The sequence below is a fragment of the Lithobates pipiens genome, unplaced genomic scaffold (genome assembly GCF_037356315.1).
Source record: "Lithobates pipiens isolate NorthernLeopardFrog02 unplaced genomic scaffold, aLitPip1_a1.2 Scaffold_27, whole genome shotgun sequence".
Taxonomy (NCBI): Eukaryota; Metazoa; Chordata; class Amphibia; order Anura; family Ranidae; genus Lithobates; species Lithobates pipiens.
In genome coordinates, this window is record NW_027507788.1 from 78,693,795 (window position 1) to 78,719,700 (window position 25,906).

The 25,906-nt window shown below is 42.5% G+C and overlaps 1 protein-coding gene across 7 annotated transcripts in view; it reads left to right on the plus strand.

Annotated features, from left to right (window-relative positions):
* The window catches only part of LOC143933935 (protein kinase C and casein kinase substrate in neurons protein 1-like), a 230,480-nt gene that overhangs the window by 77,563 nt on the left and 127,011 nt on the right, over positions 1-25,906 (plus strand). The window contains exon 1 of one of the 7 annotated variants that reach the window (XM_077457106.1): positions 24,280-24,304. The exons of the other annotated variants lie outside the window; for them this stretch is intronic. The gene's annotated coding sequence lies outside the window, so the exon portion shown is untranslated. Of the gene's footprint in view, positions 1-24,279; positions 24,305-25,906 lie in introns of those variants that run through there. 7 annotated transcript variants of the gene reach the window in all.

Consider the following 25,906-nt stretch of genomic DNA (forward strand, 5'->3'; position numbering starts at 1 on the left):
TCTGTGAAGTTCTTCCATTGTTATGGGATTTTCGAGATTATCTCTATCTGCATCTGATAGTCGGGGCATTAGTGACCGTAGAAGGTATGAATCAATCTGAGCTTGGGTAGGGGTAAGATTTGTAAAATTCTTGAAATTCCCTATCTATATCATGTGGTTTCGTAACCTTAGGTCTATTAGATGGAACCAAGTGTGGGATATCATTTATTAATTTCGCTCTCGTAGAGTCCTACCTAAAAATTTCTTGCATTTATCTCCAGACTCATACGAGAACTTCCTACAAATCTGCAATGCCGCCTTAGCCTTAAAATAAAGTAGGTCTGAGATTTGTGTTTGTTTAACCCGAAGATCTTTCTCTAAAGATGGGGATAGAGCCCATTTATGATGGAGCTCCACGGTAGCCAGTTCTTCGAGCAATAATTTAAGCTGTTCCACATGTTTCCGTTTAATCCTGGCACCATGCTTAATTAGCACCCCTCTGATGACTGCCTTATGTGCTTCCCAGACAGTTCCGGGATCACAGTCTGGGGTATCATTGATGGTAAAATAAAAATCTAACTCCTTAATTACGTCTTCTAAGACATCTTTGTCCTGTAGAAGGCTCTCATTTAGTCTCCACTGAGTAGGCCCATTAGTCAGAGAATTCTGTTGTTCATATGTCACAAAAATAGGTGCATGGTCTGACCAAGTAATAGCCTATATTAGCATCTCATACTGAATAAAGTTGGGCACGTGGGACATAAAAATAATCTATACGGGAATAGGACTTGTGAGGAGGAGAATAAAAAGTATAATCTTTCTCTGTGGGATGGAGTAAGCACCATATATCAATCAGTTGATCTCTATGCAAGGTTTGGGCAATGCGGTTGCGTGTGCTAAAAGAAATAGATGACCGTCCAGAGGAGGTATCCTCTACTGGGATTAATGGACTATCAAGTCTCCCCCTATGATCAAATGTCGTTCTGTAAATTCATTCAGCCGCTTGAACATTTTACTTATAAAGACCTCTTGATGTTCATTGAGGGCATATAGTGTCACCAATGTGACCCCAACATCACCCACTTTTCCCTTCACAAACAGGAAAAACCCTCCTGGATCTCTGACCAGGTCTACAAAAAACCATGGTACCCTACCCGAGAGGAGGATAGATACCCCCCTCGAATTTGCCTTTTTGTTTGTGGAATGATAAACCGTTGGAAATGGCCGACTTTTTTAAATCTGTACTTTATCATCTCTAAAGTGCATCTCCTGTATAAGTGCCACATCTGATTTGAGGCGCGGCAAATCATGTTGGAGTATCTTAGCTTTAGCATTCAATGAAAGCACATCAAGGGTCTCCATGAAAGGACTTTAAATAAAGAAAGGGTGAGATTTGGGGACCAGGGAAAAAAGAAAAAGAGGAAGAGAGGGGAGAAAAAAAACCCCACCTAACAAACAAATAGCAATACCCGGTATCTGAGCGTCAACCTATGTGGGATCGGAAATACAGCTCCGGGACTATCCGCTCCTTTCAATCATCTAAAATTTTAATCATAAAAAGAGGAAAAAAAATTAAAAGAAAAATGACGGAGTCGACCTTCTAAATTGTGTCAATCAGCCTGTATTAATACATATATTACTACAACCTAGTGGCTTACAAATCATGGGGGCGATACCATAGGATAGACAACTTATAATCTAAGTGCGTATAATGATAATAAAATCCCCTTAATGTCTAAGCCCTTGTACACACGGTCGGACATTCTGACAACCAAATCCGTTGGATTTTGTGCGACGGATTTTGTCCGAAACTGTTGCATACACACGGTCGGACAAAGTTGTCGAAAAATCCGATTGTACATAACGTGATGACGTTATTTCGTTACGACGGGACTACGTTCAGGCTAGTAGCCAATAGCTTTGGTCTAGGAATTTGATCTGAGCATGCGTGGCACTTTGTCCGTCGGAGTAGGCTACACATGATCGGAGTATATCTGATCTGAGCATTTTGACGGAAAATTTTACCGGCAAGTTGGAAAAGTTGGTCCGTCAGATATTCCGACGGAAACAGTCCGATGGAGACCACACACAGTCGGAAAATCAGACAAAACGGTACGATAGGACACATTCCGTCGGAATCTCCGACCGTGTGTACAAGGGCTTAGAGCTTCCCTTTTCCTATAAAAAAAAAGAATAAAACACAGATCCTTCTCATAGAACCTGCCCTTAAGTCACGCTCCAGAGAGGCGACCCATCATATTGCCATACACCCCCTGTTTGCCTTCTTCCTTAGGATTACTCTAGACATATGTTGAAAGGGGACCTAAGTGCAGCCTATAATATAACCTATTCCCTTCTCCAGAGAACAAAACAAGATTCCCTTTTTCCCTTACCCTCCCCTGGCGGGGGGTCTAAGGTCATCCTCTATTTAGGGGTGTTACTTGTACTAAGAATATTAGACAAAAAATAAATAAATAAATAATTTTTATGTAATGTTATCCATATGTATAGCTCCTAAAAAAATTAATAAAAAATATAATATTCCAAGTGAGAGGTAGTGAAAAGTAGTGACTTAAGTGAAAAATATATCAATATAATAAAACAAAAATAAGTGCCCAGGAAAGTATATCATATATGAGTTGCAGAATCTGCAACAAGGACAAGTAGTACTGGCATCGTGCTTTTTTAAAGCCGAAGGGAACATCCCTATAGTAAAGAAAAAATGAAAATGAAAACAAGGGCCTTGGACAAAATATATCATATACAAGCTGTAAGAACTACAACATGGAAAGGTAGTGTAATCAACATGCCTCAAAAATTCTTAAAAAAAATAAAAAATAAAAGAAACCCCTTAAATGTGCACAATTAATTGCCAATCAGGTGCTAAACAGCCAATACCAACAAAATAAAAAGGGGCCCATATCTTTACAGTACCACCCAAAAATAAGTAATAATAAAAACCAATATACATAAAAAATAACTATTATGCCGCGTACACACGACCGGACTTTCTGGCAGACTAGATCCGACGGTCTTCCCGACTGACTTTCGGCGGAGTTCAAACGGACTTGGCCACACACGAACGGACTAAGTCCATTCGTAAATCCGTTTCTTTTTGAACATGATGACGTAAACGGGACTAAACAAGGAAGTTCAATAGCCAGTAGCCAATAGCTTCCCTTGCGTCGCATTTGGTCCGTCAGACCAGCACACAGACAAACGGTTTTCCCGATTTTAGTCCGTCGGAATTGAGTCAGTCAGATAGATTTGAAACTTGTTCTATTTCTAGGTCTGCCGTTTTTCTTTTTCAAAAAACAATTGGACTCGCCCACACACGATCGGATCGTCCGATGGACTAATCCTTTCGGACCTAGTCTGCTGGAAAGTCCGGTCATGTGTACGCGGCATTATAGTATTATAGTAATTTCAAATACTTCCTATTCCTTAGCGGCTTATAAGAAAGAGAAAAAGAAAAAAAAAGGAAAATTATAATAAATGGCATCCCCCTTAAATAAAGAACTGATAGCATTTTAATCATTTAAAAGGTTCAGTTCAATTAATTTCCCCTGGTAGCTATTGACCGTTACCCCTGGCTCCCTTCTAAGGCTATAAGAGAAATGTCTTAGATCGGGGCCGATATCAGAATCTCCAGATCTCACAGGGTGCCCTGGGGTTGTAGGGTCTACTAAGGGCATCCGCAAATATTTCCTCTGTCCCTCACCCCAACATAAGAAGTATGGTTACTCATTAAACCCATCTCTGATCTTCGGAGGGATCTTGAAATCCTCTTCAGGGCTGTTGTTGACATATTTGAAAATCGCTCCACTGTCCTTGCCTATTCAAGGGGCCCATGTGGCTCCCCGTATGTGGGATATATGAGAGCCAATAGGTATTCTGAATAGGGGCCACATCCAGAAAGGTGAATGGTCTCGGGAGGTCCACTGGTGTATGGATAGTAAATGAGGATGATTCCCTATGGAACTTCACCACCAGTGGGTACCCCCACCTATATGTACATCCCCAATCTGTAGCTAAGTCTAGGACAGGACGCAGGCAAGCTCTACGTTGAAAAGTAGCCTGGAATAAGTCTGGTAAAATCTTAATAAGGGCCCCATTAAAATCAATATCCCCTGCTTCCCATGCTGCTCTAAGTATCAGCTCCTTCTCTGGGTAACGGTGGATGCGACAAACAATGTCCCTGGGTCTCTCTGGATCATTTGATCTGGGGCCCGTGGCTCTATGAACCCTATCCAATTCTACTGTCTAAGGAGACTTAAAGACCACCAGGAAAATTGCATTCACCGTTACCTGAAGGTCTTCCACACTAGACATTTCAGGGAGACCTTGAAGCTGCAGGTTGTTTCTGCAGCTTCTGGCTTCGAGCTCCTCCATATGGAGTTGGAGATCAGCCGCCAGGGCTACAGAAGACGCTGATTTCTCCCCTGCATTTACTCTCTCTGTCAGTGTGTTGATCTCTGACCTTACCGCCTGGATGTCTTGGTGGTGTGTCTCCTCCAGCCACAGGATCAGAGCCTCAATGTCCTGGCATGTGGGCAGCGCCCTCAGCAGTGCTCAGGTATCTCCTTCCAAATTTCCCCCATCTCCAGACTGCAGGAGATCCGCTGTTAACAACAGACTAGAATGGAGAGATGTCAAGTTATCCACCATGGGGACTGATTTGATGAAGAAAGATTGTTTATTTACAAAATTGTATAACAGAAACAAAGAAAAATGCGTTTATTTCTAAATATTTTTTTTTTCATTTTTTTTTAAAACGGCCAAGATCAAATGCCAAGGAATGAATGCTATATTTGTGTGAAACAAATTATAACAATGTTATTGAATTCATGTAACAGTGTTGCATGACCGTACAATTGTCATTCACAGTTTGACAGCACTAAAAGTTGAAAATTGGCCTGGACAGGAAGAGGGTAAAGTGTTCGGTATTGAAGTGGTTAATATATTTTATTATAGGGTCAACTGTGCAAATAAGACATACATATAAAACAAAAATACCAAGTCAGTTACCACAGTACCGCTTGCAACATTAAACGCTGATTCAAAAAGACTACACCGCCCCCCAACCTTTGTCGGGGAAAATTGAATAAAGTGATCAACCTCACCAGACCATCTTGTTCTGTTAAAGAGTAACTCCACTTTTGTTGAGAAAAAACATTCCACTCTGGGTGATCTGTGTACATTGAAGGGATTTAAACAAATTTTGTGGCAGATTCCTGACTTTTGTTATTATTCTGAAGGAAAAATAGTTTTTTGTCTGTGTCCATGTGAATCTGTATGGGAGTGGTTTTATAATTATTAATCAGCTGCTGCACTTGCAGGGTTATAATGAGGAAAGTTGCCTTTTTGGGAGTATCTCACCAAAAATGTAATGTTAGTTGTAGGGGATGCTCAAAATCTGATTTTATTATTATTATTATTATTCACGATTTAAATAGCGCCAACAGTTTACGCAGCGCTTTACAATGTATAGGGGGACAACACAATTACAGTACAATACAAAAGGTACAGGAGGACCCTGCTCGTAGAGCTTACATTCTAAAGGGAGGGGGTGATGGTACAAAAGGTAATAACTGCAGAGAATGATTTGATGGGGGTGGCTCAGGGACAGTTAGGTGGGTGTGGGATAGGCTTCCCTGAATAAATGAGTTTTCAGGGAACTCCTAAAGGTGGACAGGGTAGGGGCTGAGCGGACAGACTGGGGCAGGGAGTTCCAGAGGATGGGAGAAGTCTTGAAGGCGAGAGAGGAGGTAACAAGGGAGCTAGAAAGCAGGAGGTCCTCGGAGGAGCGGAGGGGGCGATTTGGGAGATATCTTCAGATGAGGTTGGTGATGTAGATGGGGGCGATGTTGTGTATGGCTTTGTATGTTACGGTTAGCATTTTGAATTTTACATGGTGGGATAGGGGAAGCCAGTGAAGGGATTGGCAGAGAGGGGCAGCAGTCACGGAACGATTAGTGAGGTGTATTAGTCTAGCAGCAGCATTCATAATAGACTGAAGGGGGGATAGCCTGCTTAAGGGTAGGCCATTAAGGAGAGAGTTGCAATAGTCAAGGCGGGAAATAATCAAGGAGTGAACGAGTTGCTTTGTGGTGTCAGTCAGGAAGGGTCGAATTCTGGAGATGTTGCGGAGGTGAAGGTGGCAGGATTTAGCCAGTGAATGGATATGGGGGCTGAAGGAGAGGTCAGAGTCAAGGATTACACCCAGGACCCTGGCATGTGTGGAGGGACCAATGGTTGTGTTGTTGATATTAATGGTGAAGTCACAGGGGGGGATCGTGAAGGAGGAAATATAACAAGCTCAATTTTAGAAAGATTGAGTTTGAGGAAGTGGTGTGACATCCATACTGATATGTCATTCAGTAAGTTGGAGATCTGTGAGGAGATTGAGGGGGTGAGTTAAGGAGTGGAGAGATAGATCTGGGTGTCGTTGGCATAGAGGTGGTATTGGAAAATTGGAAATTGATTTGTATCTACCGGTAAGCGCCGACTAATGGCAAAATCAGTAAGCCAATTACAGAAACAAGAAATGGCATTTCTGGGGGGGTGTTCTGTACACCATCGGTGTACAGAAGGCCTCCACATATCCATATTGCATTTTACAGACAATTACAGGGCTGAAGATTGAAAAGAATAGGTCATTTTTAATAACATTCAACTACAATATGATTTGTGTCATAATTGTATATGTTAAATTATTTATTTTTTCCCACAAAAGTGGAGTTACTGTGTAACATTTGAGAGGTATTCAATCCTTAATTAATATAGACGTTTCCAACCATCGATTCCATTTATAGAATTAAGCTGGGCATGTGCAACTTATGTATATTTGTATTTAGAAAGCATGTTGTTAATCAATGGGATACAAAACTGAATAGTCAGTGCCAGTGATTTTCTTCCCAGTGCAATGTAATAGGATTCCTTGCATGCAATAATAGTAAGCATAACAAAAGTTCACAGTGTGTTGCTGGGACTTAGAAGTGACAAACAAATATACACTATATTGCCAAAAGTATTGGGACACCTACCTTTACAGAAGCTCTAATAGGCTTCAAAATAGGATGGGCTTGGAGCGCAGAGTGTGTTACAATAGCAAATGAATATTCGCTATTGAAACACTGATCTTCCTCCCAGCCAATCAGAAAGTGGGTCTGAGACCCATTTCCCGATTGGCCGAACGGAGAAGCATCCCTATTGGCCGCTGAGGAAAAGGGAGGAAAACAGAAGCCGCTGTGATGCCCACGCAGAGAACCGAGGAAAGCCACCGATTAAGCACGGGAGAAGCACGGGAGAAGCACTGCCCGCCATCGATGAAGTAAGGGTTCCGGACCCAGCCCACCAGACGAGGGGGTGGGGTCACTGTTTGCCCCCCCCTGCAAAAAAATTACCACCACCCACCAGTGCATCCCAGTCTTAGTCTGCAGGGTTCAATATTGAGTTGGCTCACCCTTTGCAGCAATAACAGCTTCAACTCTTCTGGGAAGGCTGTCCATAAGGTTTAGAAGTGTGTCTATGGGAATGTTTAGCCATTCTTCCAGAAGTTCATTTGTGAAATCAGGCACCTCACAAATCCTCACCTCCAGAGCTACTCTGGACTGGATGGCTTAAGTAGGCAGAACTGACGAGCAGGATAGCATCAACAGCTGAGTAACTGTGGAGAGACAGGAGCTGGCAATTAGCTGACAGCTGAGCAGCCAGCTCAGAGAAGGAAGGACTGAGCCCAGCCCTGACAGAACTGTAGTCTGGGAAGAGGGTCTTGCGTGAGAGTAAATGGAGTGATGGACAACTCCCAGATATAGAATCTTAATGTGGAAAGGGGCATTTTCTCTCATGGGTTTACGAAAGCGAGAACTTCCACTTGCTGCAAGGAGACTGAAGAGTGTTCACCTCTGTTCTGGTGTGCCCACTTGCCTGCTACAATCTAAGGACCTGTGTGCTGAAATCAGAGTTGCTCAGGTGCAGAGCTACTAAAGTTTCTGACAGCTGAGGACCTGGATTGAGATCTGCTTTATCGCTGGGACTGGCGAAGGCCTGCTGCAATTGATTTATCGCTGCTAGCAGAGGCTGAGACTATAGAGAGACTGACTTTCTGCTCTGCTTCTATTACTGTATGCAGATTTTGGAGGAAGTGGGGTTGATTTGCTAAAACTGGAGAATGCAAAATCTGCTTCCAAGTTTTTTTGTTAACGTTTAATTGAACAAGCTGAAGTTAGAGGCTGATTGGCTACCATGCACATTTTCTACACCCTCCAGTTTTAGTAACTCAACCTCATATTTTAGAGGTTCGCTTTTAGAGGTCAGTGCATCCAGGAGCATTCAAGTTTTAGCAGGAGGAGGAAGCCACTACTCAATGAAATTTGGTCACATTCATTCATTTTTTTGTTAAACCCTGCAAGGTAAAGGCATCGCATACTAGCATATTATGAAATACTTACCTTAGAACGAAGCCCTCCAACGGCACACTGTCCTCACTGAAGGCAATTCCATCTTCACCCGGTCTTCTTTCCGAGTTCATGCCCTTCGGCCATCTAATGGGCCACACTGCAATGACATCACTTCCGCGCATGCTTGTGGGAGTCCCAGACCATGGCACAGAGCTTTGAAGGGATGGTACAAGTATGCTCTCCCTTCAGAGCGCATGTGCCAATGACATCACCGGGTGTATGCAGTGTGAATTTCTCCTAAACCCTGCAGGTTTAGGAGATATTCACTGTACCTACAGGTAAGCCTTCTTATAGGCTTACCTGTAGGTATAAGAACCAAAAAAAGGGTTTTTATTCCACTTTAACCACTTGCCTACCAGGCACTAACACCCCCTTCCTGCCCAAGCCATTTTTCAGCTTTCAGCGCTGTCGCACATTGAATGACAATTGTGCGGTCATGTTTCACTGTACCCAAACACATTTTTTTTGTAATTTTCTTCACACAAATAGAGCTTTCTTTTGGTGGTATTTAATCACTGCTGTTTTTTTACTTTTTTCTGTCAGTAAATTTTGTAACTAAGTAATTTTTCGCCTTCACTTATGTGCGCTGATAGGCTGAACTGGTGGGCATTGATGAGGCGGCATTTATGGGCACTGATGAGGTGGCATTGATGAGGAGGCACTAATATGCCGCACTGATAGGCGGCACTGATGGGCACTGTTAGGAGGCACTGATGGGCACTAATAGGTGGCACTGGCGGGCACTGATAGGTAGCAGTGGCAGGCACTGATAGGCAGCACTGGTGGGCACGGATAGGCGGCATGGATAGGCGGTACTGATGGGCATTGATGGATAGTACTGATGGGCTACACTGATGGGCATTGATAGACAGCAGTGATGGGCATTGATGGGCAGCACTGATAGGCGGCACTGATTGCCAGCACTGACTGGCATGGCTAATGGTCACTGATTTGTGGCACTTGTGGGCAGTGGTGGGCACTGATTGCTGCTACTGGTGGGCATTGTATGCTGGCATTGGTGGGCACTCTATGCTGGCATTGGTGGACACTGTATTTTACACTTTATTTCTTTATTGTAATCAGAGCACTGATGATCAGTGCCCTGATTACATCCCTAGATGTCCCCCTGTGAGAAGATGCCGCTCTGTCAGTGTGAGGCGAGGAGAGCCAACTACCAGCATCTCCGTGTTTACATGTGACCGGCTGTGACTGGACACAGCCGATCACATGGTTGAAGATCGGGGTTGCGCCATGTCCTAGCAACACTGCGTGGCTGCGATTGTCGCGAGGCGCGCCTCCACGGGTGCACGAGAGCGGCCGTTCTGGGCTGCCGTCATATGACCGCGTCCCAGAACAAGAGCTGCACTGCCCCGTCGTCATTTGACAGTGCACGGGCGGCAAGCAGTTAAGGAAGCACATTGGCAAGAACCGAAGCATATGAGCCCCAAGGCTAATTTTTTTTTTTAGCTTCCTGTGCTTTGCTTTAGTAGTAGGCAGTCCTAGACCACCTTGTATTTTGGTACAGTATAGCAAGGGTTTTGTTTTGTTTATGTCTAGAGGTGTTCCATTAACAGTAAATCTACATAGTTACATAGTAGGTGAGGTTAAAAAAAGACAGAAGTCCATCAAGTCCAACCTATGTGTGGGATTATATGTCAGTATTACATTGTATATCCCTGTATGTTGTGGTCGTTCAGGTGCTTGGCTAATAGTTTTTTGAAACTATCGATGCTCCGATGAGACCACCATCTGTGGAAGGAAATTCCACATCCTTGCCGCTCTTACAATAAAGAACCCTCTACGTAGTTTAAGGTTAAACCTCTTTTTTTCTAATTTTAATGAGTGGCCAGGTGTCTTGTTAAACTTCCTTCTGCAAAAAAGTTTCATCCCTATTGTGGGGTCACCAGTACGGTATTTATAAATTGAAATCATATCCCCTCTCAAGCGTCTCTTCTCCAGAGAGAATAAGTTCAGTGCTCACAACCTTTCCTCATAACTACTATTCTCCAGAGCATTTATTAGCTTTGTTGCCCTTCTTTGTACTCGCTCCATTTCCAGTACATCCTTCCTGAGCACTGGTGCCCAGAACTGGACAGCATACTCTAGGTGCAGCTGGGCCAGAGTCTTGTAGAGCGGAGAATTATCGGTTTACCTCTGAAGTTAATCCCCATTTTATTGAGTGCCAATATTCTGTTTGCTTTGTTAATTGCATGCCATTGCTGAGCCTATGATCTATTAGGGCCCCAGGTCCTTTTCCATTCTAGATTCCCCCAGAGGTCCGCCCCCCATGTATAGATTGCATTCATATTTTTGCCACCCAAATTAATTATTTTACATTTTTATACATTAAACCTCATTTGCCATTCCGAGTACTCACCAATTATCACCACCCTCTGAACTCACCCTTGTAGCCAATTTTTATTCCATGTACTCACCCTATGGTCTATGCCAACAGACCTTATTTTGTACAGTAAACATTTATGGGGAACATGTTTATGTGTCAAATGCTTTTGCCAAATCCAGATATACCATGTCTACGGGCCTTTCTTTATCTAGATGACAACTCACCTCATCATAGGTTAATAGATTGCTTTGGCAAGAACGATTCTTCATGAATCCATGCTGATACCGGTCTCATTACTAAAATCTTGTATATAGTCCCTTATCATCCCCTCCAAGAGCTTGCATACTATTGATGTTAGGCTAACTGGTCTGTAATTCCCAGGGATGTATTTTGAGCCCTTTTTAAATATTGGTGCTACATTGGCTTTTCTCCAATCAGCTGGTACCATTCCAGTCAGTAGACAATTAGGAACAATGGTCTGGCAATTACTTGACTGAGTTCCCTAAGTACCCTTGGGTGCAAACCATCTGGTCCCAGTGATTTATTAATGTTAAGTTTCCCAAATCTAATTTTAATTCTGTCCTCTGTTAACCATGGAGGTGCTTCCTGTGATGTGTCATGACGATAAACCCTGCAGTTTAGGTTACTGAAGCCCCCCATTCCCTCGTGAAAACTGAAGAGATGAATAAATTCAATACCTTCTCCATCTCCCCATCCTTTGTAACCAGATGTCCTTCCTCATTATTTAAGGGGCCGATATGGTCTGTCCTCCCTTTTTTACTGTTTACATACTTAAAGAATTTCTTGGGATTTTTTTTTGCCCTCCTCCGCTATGTATCTTTTGTGTTCTATCTTAGCTGCCCTAATTGCACTCTTACATTTCTTGTTGCATTCTTTATAAAGTCTGAATGCTGATGAGGACCCCTTAACCGTGTACTTTTTGAAGGCCTTCTCCTTTGCTTTTATATGCATTTTTACATTGGAGTTAAGCCATCCAGGACTTTTGTTCACTCTTTTAAATTTATTTCCCATTGGGATGCATTGGCTAATGCCCTTATTTAATATGCTTGTAAAGCAAACCCATCTCTCCTCCGTGTTCTTTGTTCCTAAGATTTTATCCCAATGTATGCCTTCTAACAAGGTTCATAGTTTAGGGAAGTTGGATCTTTTGAAATTCCCCTTATGTTTCCTATTTGTGGGATTTATACTGAAGCCAATTTACCTGTGATCGCTGTTTTACTAAATTACCCTGTATTTCCATATCCGTGATTAGGTCTGTATTGTTGGTAATCAGTAGATCCAGTAACGCTTTAGTTCTAGTTGGTGCGTCTACCATCTGACCCATGAAATTGTCCTGCAAGACATTTAGGAACTGGCGAGCCTTAGACAAATGCATGGTTCCCTCCGCCCAGTCTATATCTGGATAATTAAAATACCCCATTATGATAACACTTCCCATCCTTGCTGCTAATCTAAATTGTGATAGGAAATCCATCTCCACCTCTTCCTCCAGGTAAGGGGGCCTATAGCATACTCCCAGTATTATGTTCCCCTTAGCTTCATCCCTTTGGGGCTCTACCCATAAGGATTCCACTTCCTACCTAGCTCCCTTAGTGAAGTCATCTCTCACATTCACTTATACATTATTCTTGATATATAGGCATACCCCTCCCCCTTTTTTACCCTCTCTATTCCTGCGATAAAGGGTATACCCTTGAATGGTTGCCAGCCAATCATGAGAGCTGTTGAACCAGGTCTCTAAAATTTCCACAAAATCCAAATCCTCTTTGTACAACAGTATCTCTTGTTCACCCATCTTGTCCTCCAGGCTCCTGGCATTGGTGAACATAGTTTATACCGGTCACATACTATCCTCTTGGGTGTTCTGAGATTGCAACTAGGACTTGTTACTATACTTACCTTGGGTTTATGTGCTTTAGTCAACCTACCACTAATGCCCCCAATACTACCCTTTGGTGATTATGATTATAGTGTTTGTAATCTATAAGAGGGAATAGCTACTAAGTGTACTGAGGCATAATACATTTTTGTCAAAATAATCATTTTGACTGCTGCAGTCCTCACTAACCATGAGAAACTTTGGTTCATCCACATGCTCAATAGATTTTCTAGTATTTAGAAACAGGGCAAGATACCTTATCTGGCATAGTGTTTACTATAAAGCATTCAGGTTTTGTTGTGACAAGGAAATGCCAGTCTGGTAGAGCCTGCCAAGCTTGGCGCAGACCGAATGGGAATACTTTGTATACATGAAAGACTACCCTACTATAGTGCTCTCAGTGCAGACACCTAGTAAATTGTTAAAGCATGTCATGGGTGTAGTTAAGAAAATGCTACACAGTGTAATGCTAGGCCATACATTTCTTCTGTTTTGGAAACTGTGGGGAGAAAAGCACTTAACCAGTTTGAGAATGCTTCTGACATGAATTATGCTAATATCTTGTCTGAACTTCAGGGGGATGTTAACATGCCTACAGTAATTGTATGGGAGTCAAAAGGTACTGCTCCAGTGCCAAAAATAAATGACATCTTGATGGCCATGGAAGATTTTAGGGCCACACAGCTGCATTATCCAAAGCTGCCAAAGCATAGACAAATGTAAAGTTGATAAACTGGGTACCTAAAAAAAAAACACGTTAGCCTAGAATTCCCCCATTTAGTAGTATACCAGGACATACTGTATTGTGTAGAGAAGGAAAGCGCTAAAAATATGCATGCATCATACATACTAGGAAAAGTACAACTCGAGGAATCAATAGTGGAGAAGGATCTGGGTGTTCTGGTAGATCATAAGCTTAATAATAACAATGCAATGCCAAGCTGTGTTTTACAAAGCAATTCAAATCCTTTCTAATATTAAAAAAGGAATGGACAACGGAAATAGAGATATCATTTTGCCCCTGTACAAATATCACTAGTAAGATCTCATCTGGAATATGCAGTTCAGGTTTAGACACCAGTTTATAAAAATAATATTGGGGAACTAGAGAAAGTGCAGAGAAGGGCAACCAAACTGATGAGAGGCATGGAGGAACTGAGATATGAGGAAAGATTAGCTGAACTTAGTTTATTCTTACTCGAGACAAGGAGATTGAGGGGGATGTGATCAACATGTATAAATACAGTACATAAGTGGTCCATATAGTGAACTTGGTGTTGAGTTATTCACTTTAAGGATATCACAGAGGACAAGGGGGCAATCTTTATGTCTGGAAGAAATTAGATTTAACCTCCATATATGAAAAGGTTTCTTTATAGTAAGACCTGGGAAAATGTAGAATAGACTTCCTCATGAGCTGGTTCGGGCCAGCTCAGTGGATTGTTTAAAAAAAGGCCTGGATTATTTCCTAAATTAACAAAATATAACTTGATACTAATATTTATAGGTGCAGTTGGTCCAGGGAAAATCTAATTGCCTCTTGGGGGATCAGGAAGGATTTTTTCCCCACTGGAACAAATTGGTCATGCTTTATTGGGTTTTTATTGCCCTCATCTGTGGGTATAGGATTGTGTATATGGAGGTTTTCTCTTTGTGTGTGTGTGTGTGTGTTTTTTTCAGGTTTTTTTTGTTCTTTTTTTGTTTCGGTTTTCTTTTTTTTTTTGTGTTGAACTGGATGGAATTGAGTCTTTTTCCAACCAGACTATGTAACTATATGAAAGGGAGCAAGGTGTGCAGTATTTGGTGGATCCCCAGTTTCCATACATGAACAGTATTAGATCTGGCCCATGTGTCAGGGGGTAATTTTAAGGGTATACAAAACAAAAGGAGGATCCAGCAGTGTTTTTTTTTTCCTGGCCTAGTATTCACAAAGCCGGTGAGAAGTATTTTACATAGTTACATAGTTAGTAAGGTTGAATAAAGACACCAGTCCATCCAGTTCAACCTGAGTGAGTGTCTACAATTGTCCCTATCCCTGTACATTGCACACTCACATCAGTCCCTACCCTCAAGGAGCCCACAATCCAAGGTCCCCATTCATATACTAGGGTCGATTTTGGACAGAAGCCAATTAACCTACCTGCATGTCTTTGGAGTATGGGAGGAAACCGGAGTACCCGGAGGAAACCCACGCAGTCACAGAGAGAACATGCAAACTCCAGGCAGGTAGTGTCATGGTTGGGATACAAACCAGCGACCCTTCTTTCTGCTAGGCGAGAGTGCTAACCACTACACCACTGTGCTGCCCGGCTGCTATGAGTGTGAAATTAATGCACCTCAACATTTTAGAAGTCCCCTGGTACCCTTCTCTATAATTGTGGTCCCTTTTGCAAGCGATATTGGTAATCCTTGACTATGCCACTCAGTATCTAGAGGCGATCATTTTCAGAAACATATAATCTTAGGCAGTGATCTCTAAACTGTGATTAGAGGGTCAGATGCAGCCTTATGCTCGCCTTTATCTGGCCTGTTGGGCAATATTCCTTCCACTGACTTTGAAGATTAGCCACCATTTTTCCACTGAAACCAACACTATTCCCTCATACTGAATTCAATAATGGGGCGCTATATCTCTCACTTATAGCAATGATTGGAAACAATTTGCCCTCCTACTAACCACAGGTGCTTTGTAATTTTTTACTCCCACTCACCACCAAGTCTGAGACATTTTTTTTACTACCACTGATGCTGGGGCATTTTCAACTCCCACTGACCACAGTCCACCCCCTCTAAAGTCAGTAAACTGGCTCTTTGTTTAAAAAGTTTGAAGACCCCTGCTTTAAAGTTATAGCAAAAGAGTTGTTTCCCCATACCAGTATTCTTAAAGACAGAGCAAGTAACCCATTTGATGTCAAAGGTAACTGAATAATTGTGTTAGCTGCTGAAATTATTAGCAGCCCTTTTGGAGGGCTTTGATAAAATATCAGGGATCTAAACAGTCCCCTAATGTTTCTCTTTTGAGACAGAGAAAGGAGGTTGACGACACAGTCTTGAATCTCCATCTCTGCAGTCTCAGCTGCACAGAATGAATGAACAGAAAGAGCTCTGTACAGAGCTTGACATTCATTCAAAACTGAAGAATGGAGTATTACTGTTCCAAAAAACATTCACTATAATAAAAGAACCAAAAAACATGTTGAGAAGAAATGGATAAGCCCAATGTGGTAGACTATACAATCTAATTATTTGATGACATAACTATGAATTTATCCAATTAATGCCTATGCCAATTTTTAATGCCTGTGGGACATATATGTAATAAAATTAGGTTTTTATAAAAAAAACTAAAAAACTGTGTTGTTATTCATGGGAGTACCATTAAAGTCCACACAGCCTCCAATATGATTTGCTCAAAACTGAAGCATAGTAAACACGGTTTACTGTACTTCAGTTGTGGATGAACACAGTGAGTGATCAGTATTGGTAGTGTGTTCATTCAGAAAAGGAAGGGGCCAGTAAATTACATTTACTTTCCTCCTCTGCGTTCTCTATTTTGAAGATCCCCACAGCAGCCGGTGGGAGAGGAGAGGGGGAAGTCAGCAGTGTCGGGGAGACCAGAAAAGCACACAAGGGGCCAGAGCAGAAGAAATGAGATTAACCTGGATAGGAGGGATGGCAAGGCAGCATATGTAGTAACTGATCCCCTCCATTTTCCTCCTGCAGCTGCAATAGACAGGGTCAGTTGTTGTATATGCCACCCACACTACCCCTACTGTTTAGGTGTTACAGGGAGGCTGCGTGGGCCACCTGGAGCATGGGTGGAGTTGTAAATGTGACCCCTGATGCTACGCCAGAGGCCCCCTCTTCTTGTAATGACACATGCCCCCCTCAGGTAATGAATGATCCCCCCCCACCATACTAGTAATGGCCCATTCCTGAACCCCTGCCCATCCACCCCTACTGGTCTTGCTCAAACTGAGACAGTAAAATCTGGAGCTCCTGGAGCCTGCAGACTCCCCAGGGCTCCTCAGGAGGTTTTAGGGCATTTTTTTGTAAATTTTAGGGATTTTTCTGTTAGTATTGGCAGGTGTTTTGGGGAGCAGTGGGGGGCATTATGTGTCTGTTCCTGGCTGTCAGTGTTGTGGCGTGAGCGGGGTAGGGGGAGGGGACATCTTTAGGTGGGGGGTACCAAGGGTCTCCGATAAGTGACGCGGACCCAATCAGTGCCTTACTTCCCCAGTGACAGTGGTCCTGGCTATCAGGTGGTGCTCTCCTCCTCCTTCCTTGTTCAGCCCAGTGACAACTCGATGTCTGTCCCCACCCCATTGACAGGACCAGGGCCGTCTTTAAGGCAGGGCAAAAGGGGCAGCTGCCCTGGGCCCTGTCATTGTTGTAGGGCCCAAAGTAGCTGCCTCATACTTGCCAACTATCCCAGTTTACATTCCCTTGTCCATCGAGGTTTTAGTCCTGTGCTGTGTCCCAATATCTGGGTGAAGCGCTGCTACTAATGCTGCCCAGCTCTGACCTATTGTTGTGTACATATGACTCACCTGCAGACCCTGTGTTTACATGTAAATAACCGGCATTCATATGTAAATATCAGTGACATGCATATGTGAATAGCTGAGGCCATCAGCATTGATATGTAAATATAAGGCAGCATTCATATGTATATCATGCCCCCCTGCAGTGAGGAGATGATGTTCTGTAACCTATAGCAACCAGTGAGCAGTATTACTGTACAGTATTCTCTAGCAGCCAATCAACAAGCAGAAATCATGTGCTGTAACCTCTAGCAACTAATCAGTGAGCCTTAAGGAGTGCTGTAACCTCTAGCAACCAGTCAGTAAGCAGGAATGATATGCTGTAACCTCTGGCAACCAATCGCTGCCTGATCTGATACAGTAAACTGATTTTAAGTCTAGCTGCTATTTATTGTATGTCTCAGAGAAGATGGAGAGCGAAATTGTATGGGGGGAGGAGGGCCCTAAGACATTTTTTGCCCAGGGCCCAATCAATATTAAAGACGACCCTGGTCAGGACTGAGATTTCCCTGTCCAGGCTGCCTTCACCCATCCTCCCTCTGTTAGCTCCTCTCCTGCTCTCCGCTCTCTGCTCAGGAATTGAAAATGGCTCTGAAAGCTCAGACTCCGATATTTTGTTAAGTTGGGAGGTATTTATGCTAATATGACAGGGAGAGCATGGGTGGCGTTGCAATTGCGACAACTAACGCTATGCCCGTGTCCTTATTCACATCAATACAACTCAGCTTGGCATGATTTTGGAAAAGGTTCTTGTACTACTTTGGTGCAATTTTGGCATAATAGAATGTGCAAACCACTTCAAGGTATCATCACAGTAGCATCCAAGTTGCATTATTATTATCGTATTGAAATCAGATCGCAGCAGTAACCTTAAAATCAAACTAAACTAAATGATTCAACTGTTTCCTAAAACAGTTAACTTAAAGGCATACCTTATGCAATAAAGGTCACAGTTGCCATTCTGCTTATTATGCCATTTCGCAAACCAATTTTTTAAACCCTTAAATGGTCATGCTGTTTTAAATGATCACATGAGAAGTACCATGTCAATTGCAAATCTAAGGCCTCATGCACACAGAACGTTTAAAAAACGCCAGCGCTGCTGCCAGGAAAAAGCAGCATTAAACAAAGTACTGTTAACCAAATTTTTGAATAACGTTTATGGGTGTTTGTTTGCATTTTTTCTTGGCGTTAGCTTTTTTTGGATTTTTTTTCAGTAAAATACTCCCTTTAATGTAAAAAGGCCTTAAAATGCCAAATGTGGCTAAATGCTGCTAACAGCTTGTTACAGTGTTTAGCAGCGTTTAGGGGCATTTTTCATTTTTACAGCTCGTTTTTACTGCTCTTGGAAAGACAGGCTGTTTTTTTTCTACTGCCCCTAAACGCTTATGCCTCCAAATGCCTCTGACAGTTTATGTGTACATGAACACATGGAGGGGCATTCAGAGGCAGTTAAAAAAAAATGACAGATGCCCCTGACAGAAGCTGTAAAAAGTTCTGTGTACATTAGACTAAGGCTGCTTTCACACTGCAGCGGGAGCGGCGTCGGCGGTAAAGTGCCGCTATTTTTAGCGGCGCTTTACCGTCGTTTTAGCGGCGGTGTGCGGGCGCTAGCGGGGTGGTTTTAACCCCCGCTAGCGGCCAAAAAGGGGATAAAACCCGCCCGCAAAACGCCGCTGCAGCGGCGCTTTGCCGGCGGTATTGCCGCGGTGTCCCATTGATTTCAATGGGTAGAAGCGGTGAATACACCGCTCCTTCACCGCTGCAAAGATGCGGCTAGCAGGACTTTTTTCACCGTCCTGCCAGCGCATCGCTCCAGTGTGAAAGCCCTCCGGCTTTCACACTGGAGTTAAAGGGGTCGGTTTTTTTCAGGCGTTACACAGGCGCTATTTTTAGCGCTGTAACGCCTGAATACCGCCCCAGTGTGAAAGCAGCCTTACACAGAGGCCAAGATGGCACCTTTCATGGCTGCTCTGCTGTAACTATTTTCTATCCAGTGTTCATATAGTATATCTACATCCTGCACAAGAAGCAGTTATAGCAGGATCATAGCTGCAGCTGCTGTCATGATCCTGGAGTATTTTTTAGAGCTGGCAACTTTCTAGTAAAAGCAATCCAAGTGTCTCTACAGCTACCGATCACATTTACAGGGCTCAAAAGCACCCCCCCCCCCCCTTGGTGCCACCTGCTGTAGTTCACAGGCTCTCCTGCTACATCAGGGAGCCCAAGACCACTTCAAGTGTTCAGATTGGCTGCCCACGGATTATTGGAAAATCAAGCAAACATTTTTCAAAATTCAAACAAAATTCTACAAATGAATTGCCAGCTTAATGAAACAGTAGCAGTCACCCTCCATTTGAACTTTTGCATAGTAGATGCCCCCTTGGACTCATGTATATAGCCCTGGAACCATAAGAGCAGGAGGCCACACCTTATAAACATGTAATTACGCACATTGCTCACATACGCACATAGAATAGTTATGTCGGTAGTTCAGAAACAAATGCTGCAAATCTTTAACCCAGGAGACAGAATATAATTTTTGGAGCCTATTTTGGAGAGTATATTTCTACCAAAGTGGCAAGGCCCCTATGAGATCAGAGAAAATCAGTGGTGTCAACTATCAAGTATGGCAGCCTGAAAAGAGAAAGTCCTCATTTATACCCATGTAACCCACTAAACCCCTGGAAGGATTGTGAGGCTATAAGCAGAAAAAGTCCCTAAGTTTCATTAGTGAAAGGTATGCCAGTGATTAGGATGTCAGCGATCCTGTCTGCTACTTAGATTCAGGAGATAGGAGTATTCTAGCAGAAAAAAGCCAGGTGCTTTCAGAATTACCTGGCTCAACTAACATAATTTACCATGACATTTTACTGAGCCCTTTAATGGAATGTCCCACACTCCGCTTGAATGCTTCCATCATATACCACTTCCTCTAGTCTGAATATAGATATTAGATATTATACCCACATATTACAACCAGGAACTAGGCAGGACTTGTTTGGCTGGCAAGCTGGAACTGTTTATTTGAACAAGAATACAGGCCTTTATACACTTGAGAAGGAGGTTCCCCCACCTGATCATATTACCCTAACAATACAAACTTTAACCAGAAACATAAATTAAAACAAGCTAATTAACTAGTCATTTAACCAGCCTAGGTGACTCAGTGGTCTGACCTTTCAAGTCAGACTTGCTGTCTTCTAGCTCAGAGGACACTATACACATTATCATAAGCATAAACACAGAACATCTTCACACAATAGCAGGAGCACCCAGTAGCAGATGGACTGACTCCTACATTGAAGACCATGAGATCCATATCTAAGCAATGCTTTGATTAATCAGGGATTGCAGATGGCGTGGCAACAGTCTACAAAACACTTACAATGTTCCATCATATTCTCAGTCACCCTGTGCACCTAATAAACACAAGATTACTTAGACATAGGAGGTACTTGGGAAACTGAAACAAGGGTTTCCCAACCTGTCCAAGGGATTCTGGGTTGCATGTGCCCCCCCGCCCAAAGTGACGCCCGTCACAAGCCCCACTTCAAAGAATACGAAAACTTATAGTGTACCTAAAGCCCAGAGAAAATTATTTTTAGAAGAGCTTTGAGATTATAGAGACATAACGGTGAGTGGTCAAGTCCTATAGCGTTCATTCCTAAACTGAATGGCAGGCTGAAGTTCTGCAACAATGTCAGAAAACGAAATCCCTGCTCAGATGGATGAGTTGATAGAAACATTCGATCCAGATGCATTACCACCCTCAATATAAGGGTATTGAGAGTTTCCCTTAACGTGCCAAACTGATTAAAAAACATACACAATTGTTTACCTCAGAGTGTACAATTCACTGGTTTAAAGCACTTTATACAAACAACTGCTGTAAATGACAAAGGAAGATAGCCCTTGAATCATAAATAAAGTCAGTATCCAAGATCAGAAAGAACAGAAAGGGGCATACAATCCCTGTCTGTTGCTGCATAAGTGAATCCTGTCTTTGACGTTATACAACCTCCATTGAAATCTTGTGGAATTTTGTTTTAGCAGGCTTGCCAGGTATCCCTTTTGTATAAATTGTTCAGTCAAAGGGTTTGTTTCCTGTTTCTAAAGCCATAGATGGTTTGGATCTCGGCCAGTTCAGCAGGAAACCAAACCATGTATTTGCAGGCTGAATGTACCAAGTTGATTGCTCGATCGACTTGGGTACAACAAGCCTTCTGGGTTTTACATGAGATTATCACTAACAGATTGTATAGCCTCCAGCAATAATCACTGTCTCCTCCCAGTGGGGACTTCTTCCCCTGACCCCCGCCCCCCCACCAGAAAAATACAATGTCTCAGTGGGAGGGATTCCCCTGTCAGCACTGTCTGTGGTTGCAGGAAAGAAATGCACTCAGTGTATGGGCTGCTTAATTCTCTACCTTACTTCAATTCCTTTACAGTCATCAGTACGCAGTCATCAGTACTGGCTTTTAGGAATATTATGTAATCATTTTTTCAGGTGTCAGCTATTAGATAATATACAACAGTTTGTGTCCACTGATTTGTGTAATGTTTTTGTTTGGATATGGTCCTATATATATACAGTAGCTAGTTAGGACTGAAAAGTTAATAGAGTCTGCTGGTGAGTGTGAATTTGAGGTTTGAGGTTTCCCTAACAGAAAGGGCAAAGGAAAATACAGTGTGTGACACCAGATGGACTGTACTAGTATATTGTCCTCCCTGTTGGATTACATGGGGCTCTGGCCCCATTCCAAAGTATGATTAATTGCATTCTTAAGACCCACAAACCATATGCTTTAGCATGTCTACATGACATTGTCATTTTTAGTCTTGACAGGGATTCCAACCTAAAGAAGGCCCAGGCAATTCTGGATTCCAAATGTAAGACCAGTTAATAGCAGACCCAAAATAATGTTCAATAGGCCTGGGAGAAGCCTGGTATCTAGGCTACAGCATTGGACAGGGGTTATAAAGCCTATAATACACAAGACTAAATTAATTAGAAAAGCTGGCCACAACCAGTGTCAAAAAAGCAGATTAGAGCCTTTCTAGAGATTAGAGGATACCACCAGATATTTGTGCCTAATCTTCCTACTATAGTAGTTTATGCATCTCACCAAAGGGAGCAAATCCATTCTGGTGAAATTGAAAGAGGCAGAGAGAGTTGGCAGGATTGTGGAAGTTGTGAATATATTCTCTAGGCTTCTCACATACACATGCTGAGGAGCTCCATGGTTTATGGCCCATTTGCAGAAAACGTTTTTTTCCACTCAGATATTAATAAGTTCTGTTTTAGGTCCTTTAGCCCTGAGGCTTTGTAAAGATCGGTGTGGGATATACAGTGAGGGGAAAAAGTATTTGATCACCTGATGATTTTGTATGTTTGCAAACTGACAAAGAAATAATCGCTCTACAATTTCAATGGTAGGTTTATTTTAACAGTGAGAGACAGAATAACAAGAAAAATATCCAGAAAAACACATTTCAAATAAGTTATAAATTGATTTGCATTTTAATAAGTGAAATAAGTATTTGATCCCCTATCAATCAGCAAGATTTCTGGATCCCAGGTGTCTTCTATACAGGTAATGAGCTAAGATTAGGAGCACTCTTAAAGGTAGAGCTCTTAATATCAGCTTGTTATCTGAATAAAAGACACCTGTCCACAGAAGCAAACAATCATTCAATCAGATTCCAAGACCAAATAGCTGTCTGAGGATGTCAGGGACAAGATTGTAGACCGACACAAGGCTGGAATGAGCTACAAGGCCATCACCAAGCAGCTTGGTGAGAGGGTGACAACAGTTGGTGCGATCATTTGCAAATGGAAGAAACACAAAATAACTGTCAATCTCCCTCAGTTTGGGGCTCCATGTGAAATCTCACCTCGTGGAGTTTCAATGATCATGAGAACGGTGAGGAATCAGCCCAGAACTACACAGGACAATCTTGTCAATGATCTCAAGGCATCTGGGATCATAGTCACCAAGAGAACAATTCGTAACACACTACGCCGTGAAGGACTGAAATCCTGCAGCACCCACAAGAAAGCACATGTACAGGCCCATCTGAAGTTTGCTAATGAACATCTTAATGATTCAGAGAACTGGGTAAAAGTGTTGTGGTCAGATGAGACCAAAATCTATCTCTTTGGCATCAACTCAACTTGCCGTGTTTGGAGGAGGAGGGATGCTGCCTATGACCCCAAGAACACCATTCCCAACGTTAAACATGGAAGCGGAAACATTATGCTTTGGGGGTGTTTTTCTGCTAAGGGGACAGGACAACTTCACTGCATCAAAGGGACAATGGACAGAGCCATGAACAGTAAAATCTGTGGTGAAAGGTGAAAACCTTCCCTCAGTCAGGGCTTTGAAAATGGGTTGTGGATGGGTATTCCAGCATGACAATGACCCAAAACATACAGCCAAGGCAACAAAGGAGTTGATGAAGAAGAAGCACATTAAGGTCCTGGAGTGGCTTAGCCAGTCTCCAGATCTTAATCACATAGAAAATATGTAGAGGGGGCTAAAGGTTTGAAGGTTAGCCTTAAAACCTTAATGACTTAGAGAGGAACTGCAAAGAGGAGTGGGACAAAATCCCTACTGAGATCTGTGCAAACCTGGTGGCCAACTACAAGAAAAGTCTGACCTCTATGATTGCCAACAAGGGTTTTTCCACCAAGTACTAAGTCATGTTTTGCGAAGGGGTCAAATACTTATTTCATTCATTAAAATGGAAATCAATTTTTAACTTTATTGAAATGCGTTTTTCTGGATTTTTTTGTTGTTGTTATTCTGTCATTAAAATTATAGACTGGTCATTTCTTTGTCAGTGGGCAAACATACAAGGTCAGCAGGGGATCAGATACTTGTCCCCTTCACTGTAGCCTTCATCAATGTATCCATAGCTTACCTAGTAATTAGTGCCTCATTATTGGTCTCAGACATCCAAAACTTTTATGTAAGTGAACTGACTGATGTCCATGATTGTATTTTAGTCTTTGTGCTGTGGAAGCCTGCTGCTGTATGAAAAAGCTGACTGCTGAAGGAAAAGTAAAAAGGTACCTTGCCCATTTCTTTAGGGGAACCTATTAGGGTGTACCTTGTTATTTATGAAATGACCCAAGTTTAGTTAGTGAGACAAGAGTTTTAAAGGCACCAAACATGATTGGAACACTGTTAGGAACTGACTTAGGTTCAGTTAGTGAGACAAAAGTTTCACAGAAAAAAGATGGCTCCACCCCCCGATACAAAAAGAAGACAAAAATATTGTTGGCATAACTTTGAAAGACATCTTTAATTAAAAAAAAGCTCTCTTAATCCACCCTCCTACTATTTCTCCCAGAGGTAGAGAAAACGTTACACAGGATGATGCTCTGCTACAGGAAGTGGTAAATAAGAAGCTAAAGTGGGGGGTGTTAGAACAGGTTAGTTTGGGATGGTTAGTTTTGGATGGGTGGAGGTAGATCTGAGGGATTTCTTTTGAAAGTATAATTTCCTTTAATATGTAAAATATATATCTGATGCTAGGTAGAGTTTAATTGCAATGTAATGAGAAATAAATAATATGTTCTTTACATTGGCTTCATTCAAGGATTCTAAAATCAGTGTTAGACTGAGTGACACACACCAACGTCACAATTTGGAGGCAAAGCATTTGCCAAAACAATTTGATGCACTGCCTGGGTTTCTTTGCTATTAGGTTTGCATGGAAAATAAGTCAGCAGCCAAGATGAAACCTGCCAGCATAAAACAAACTGTAGATGTGACATGGATAGATGTGGTGCACTGGGAGGTGGGGAATGCTGCTTCTAGCCAGAAGAGATTTACTTCCAAGAATCTGCTACGTTGTACTGGATACTTTCCCAGCTACACAAATCATGAGCCTCTCATGACCAATCCGCATAGCAGGCTGGAGGTGCACCTTTCCTCACTCTATGGAAATGTTATTCAGCTTCATCCTGAATGTTTACAACAAGTGAAGGGCAGTACTACAAAATAAAAAGGTCAGAGAGTAGCCCTATTTTTGTCAGCTCTTAAAGTGTATGTCACCTCAAAATGTATTATTCCATATATGTGTATGTGTGCTTTACTGTTGCCTTTTTAATGTTTTATTTGCTAGTTTCCCTAGAAATACTTGGTGATCCTACCAGCCCCCCTTTGCTTACTGTTGCAGTCCGACCACAACAAGCATGGAAGCAGATCTAGCACAGAAGCTAGTTTGGTCAGATTGCATGAAAATCATTCCCTCTTGGAGTTCCAGGGTGTCGTGCTGTCATACAGTGTGCCTGTAACTCCATAGTCAGTTACAGCCATGCAGTGGCAGTCCCACCCAGCTTTGTTGTGCTCAGTATCAATGCAAGGACAGGCATCCTGTACACTCTAGTGTGTATGCCTCTACCCACCTCTCTACCCCGTCTCTTTTCCTACCTCTCAGCCTCGCCTCTCTGCCCATCTATCTGTTTAAATACAAGCTTGGCCAGCTGATGTCTCATTAAAGTGGAGGTCCGCCCAAAAAAAAAAAAAGAATTTAAAAACCAGCAGCTACACATACTGCAGCTGCTGACTTTTAATAATAGGACACTTACCTGTCCTGAAGTCCAGCGATGTCGGCACCGCAGCTGATGTTTCCATCAGCCATCAAGTGTTGCTGCCACCATTGC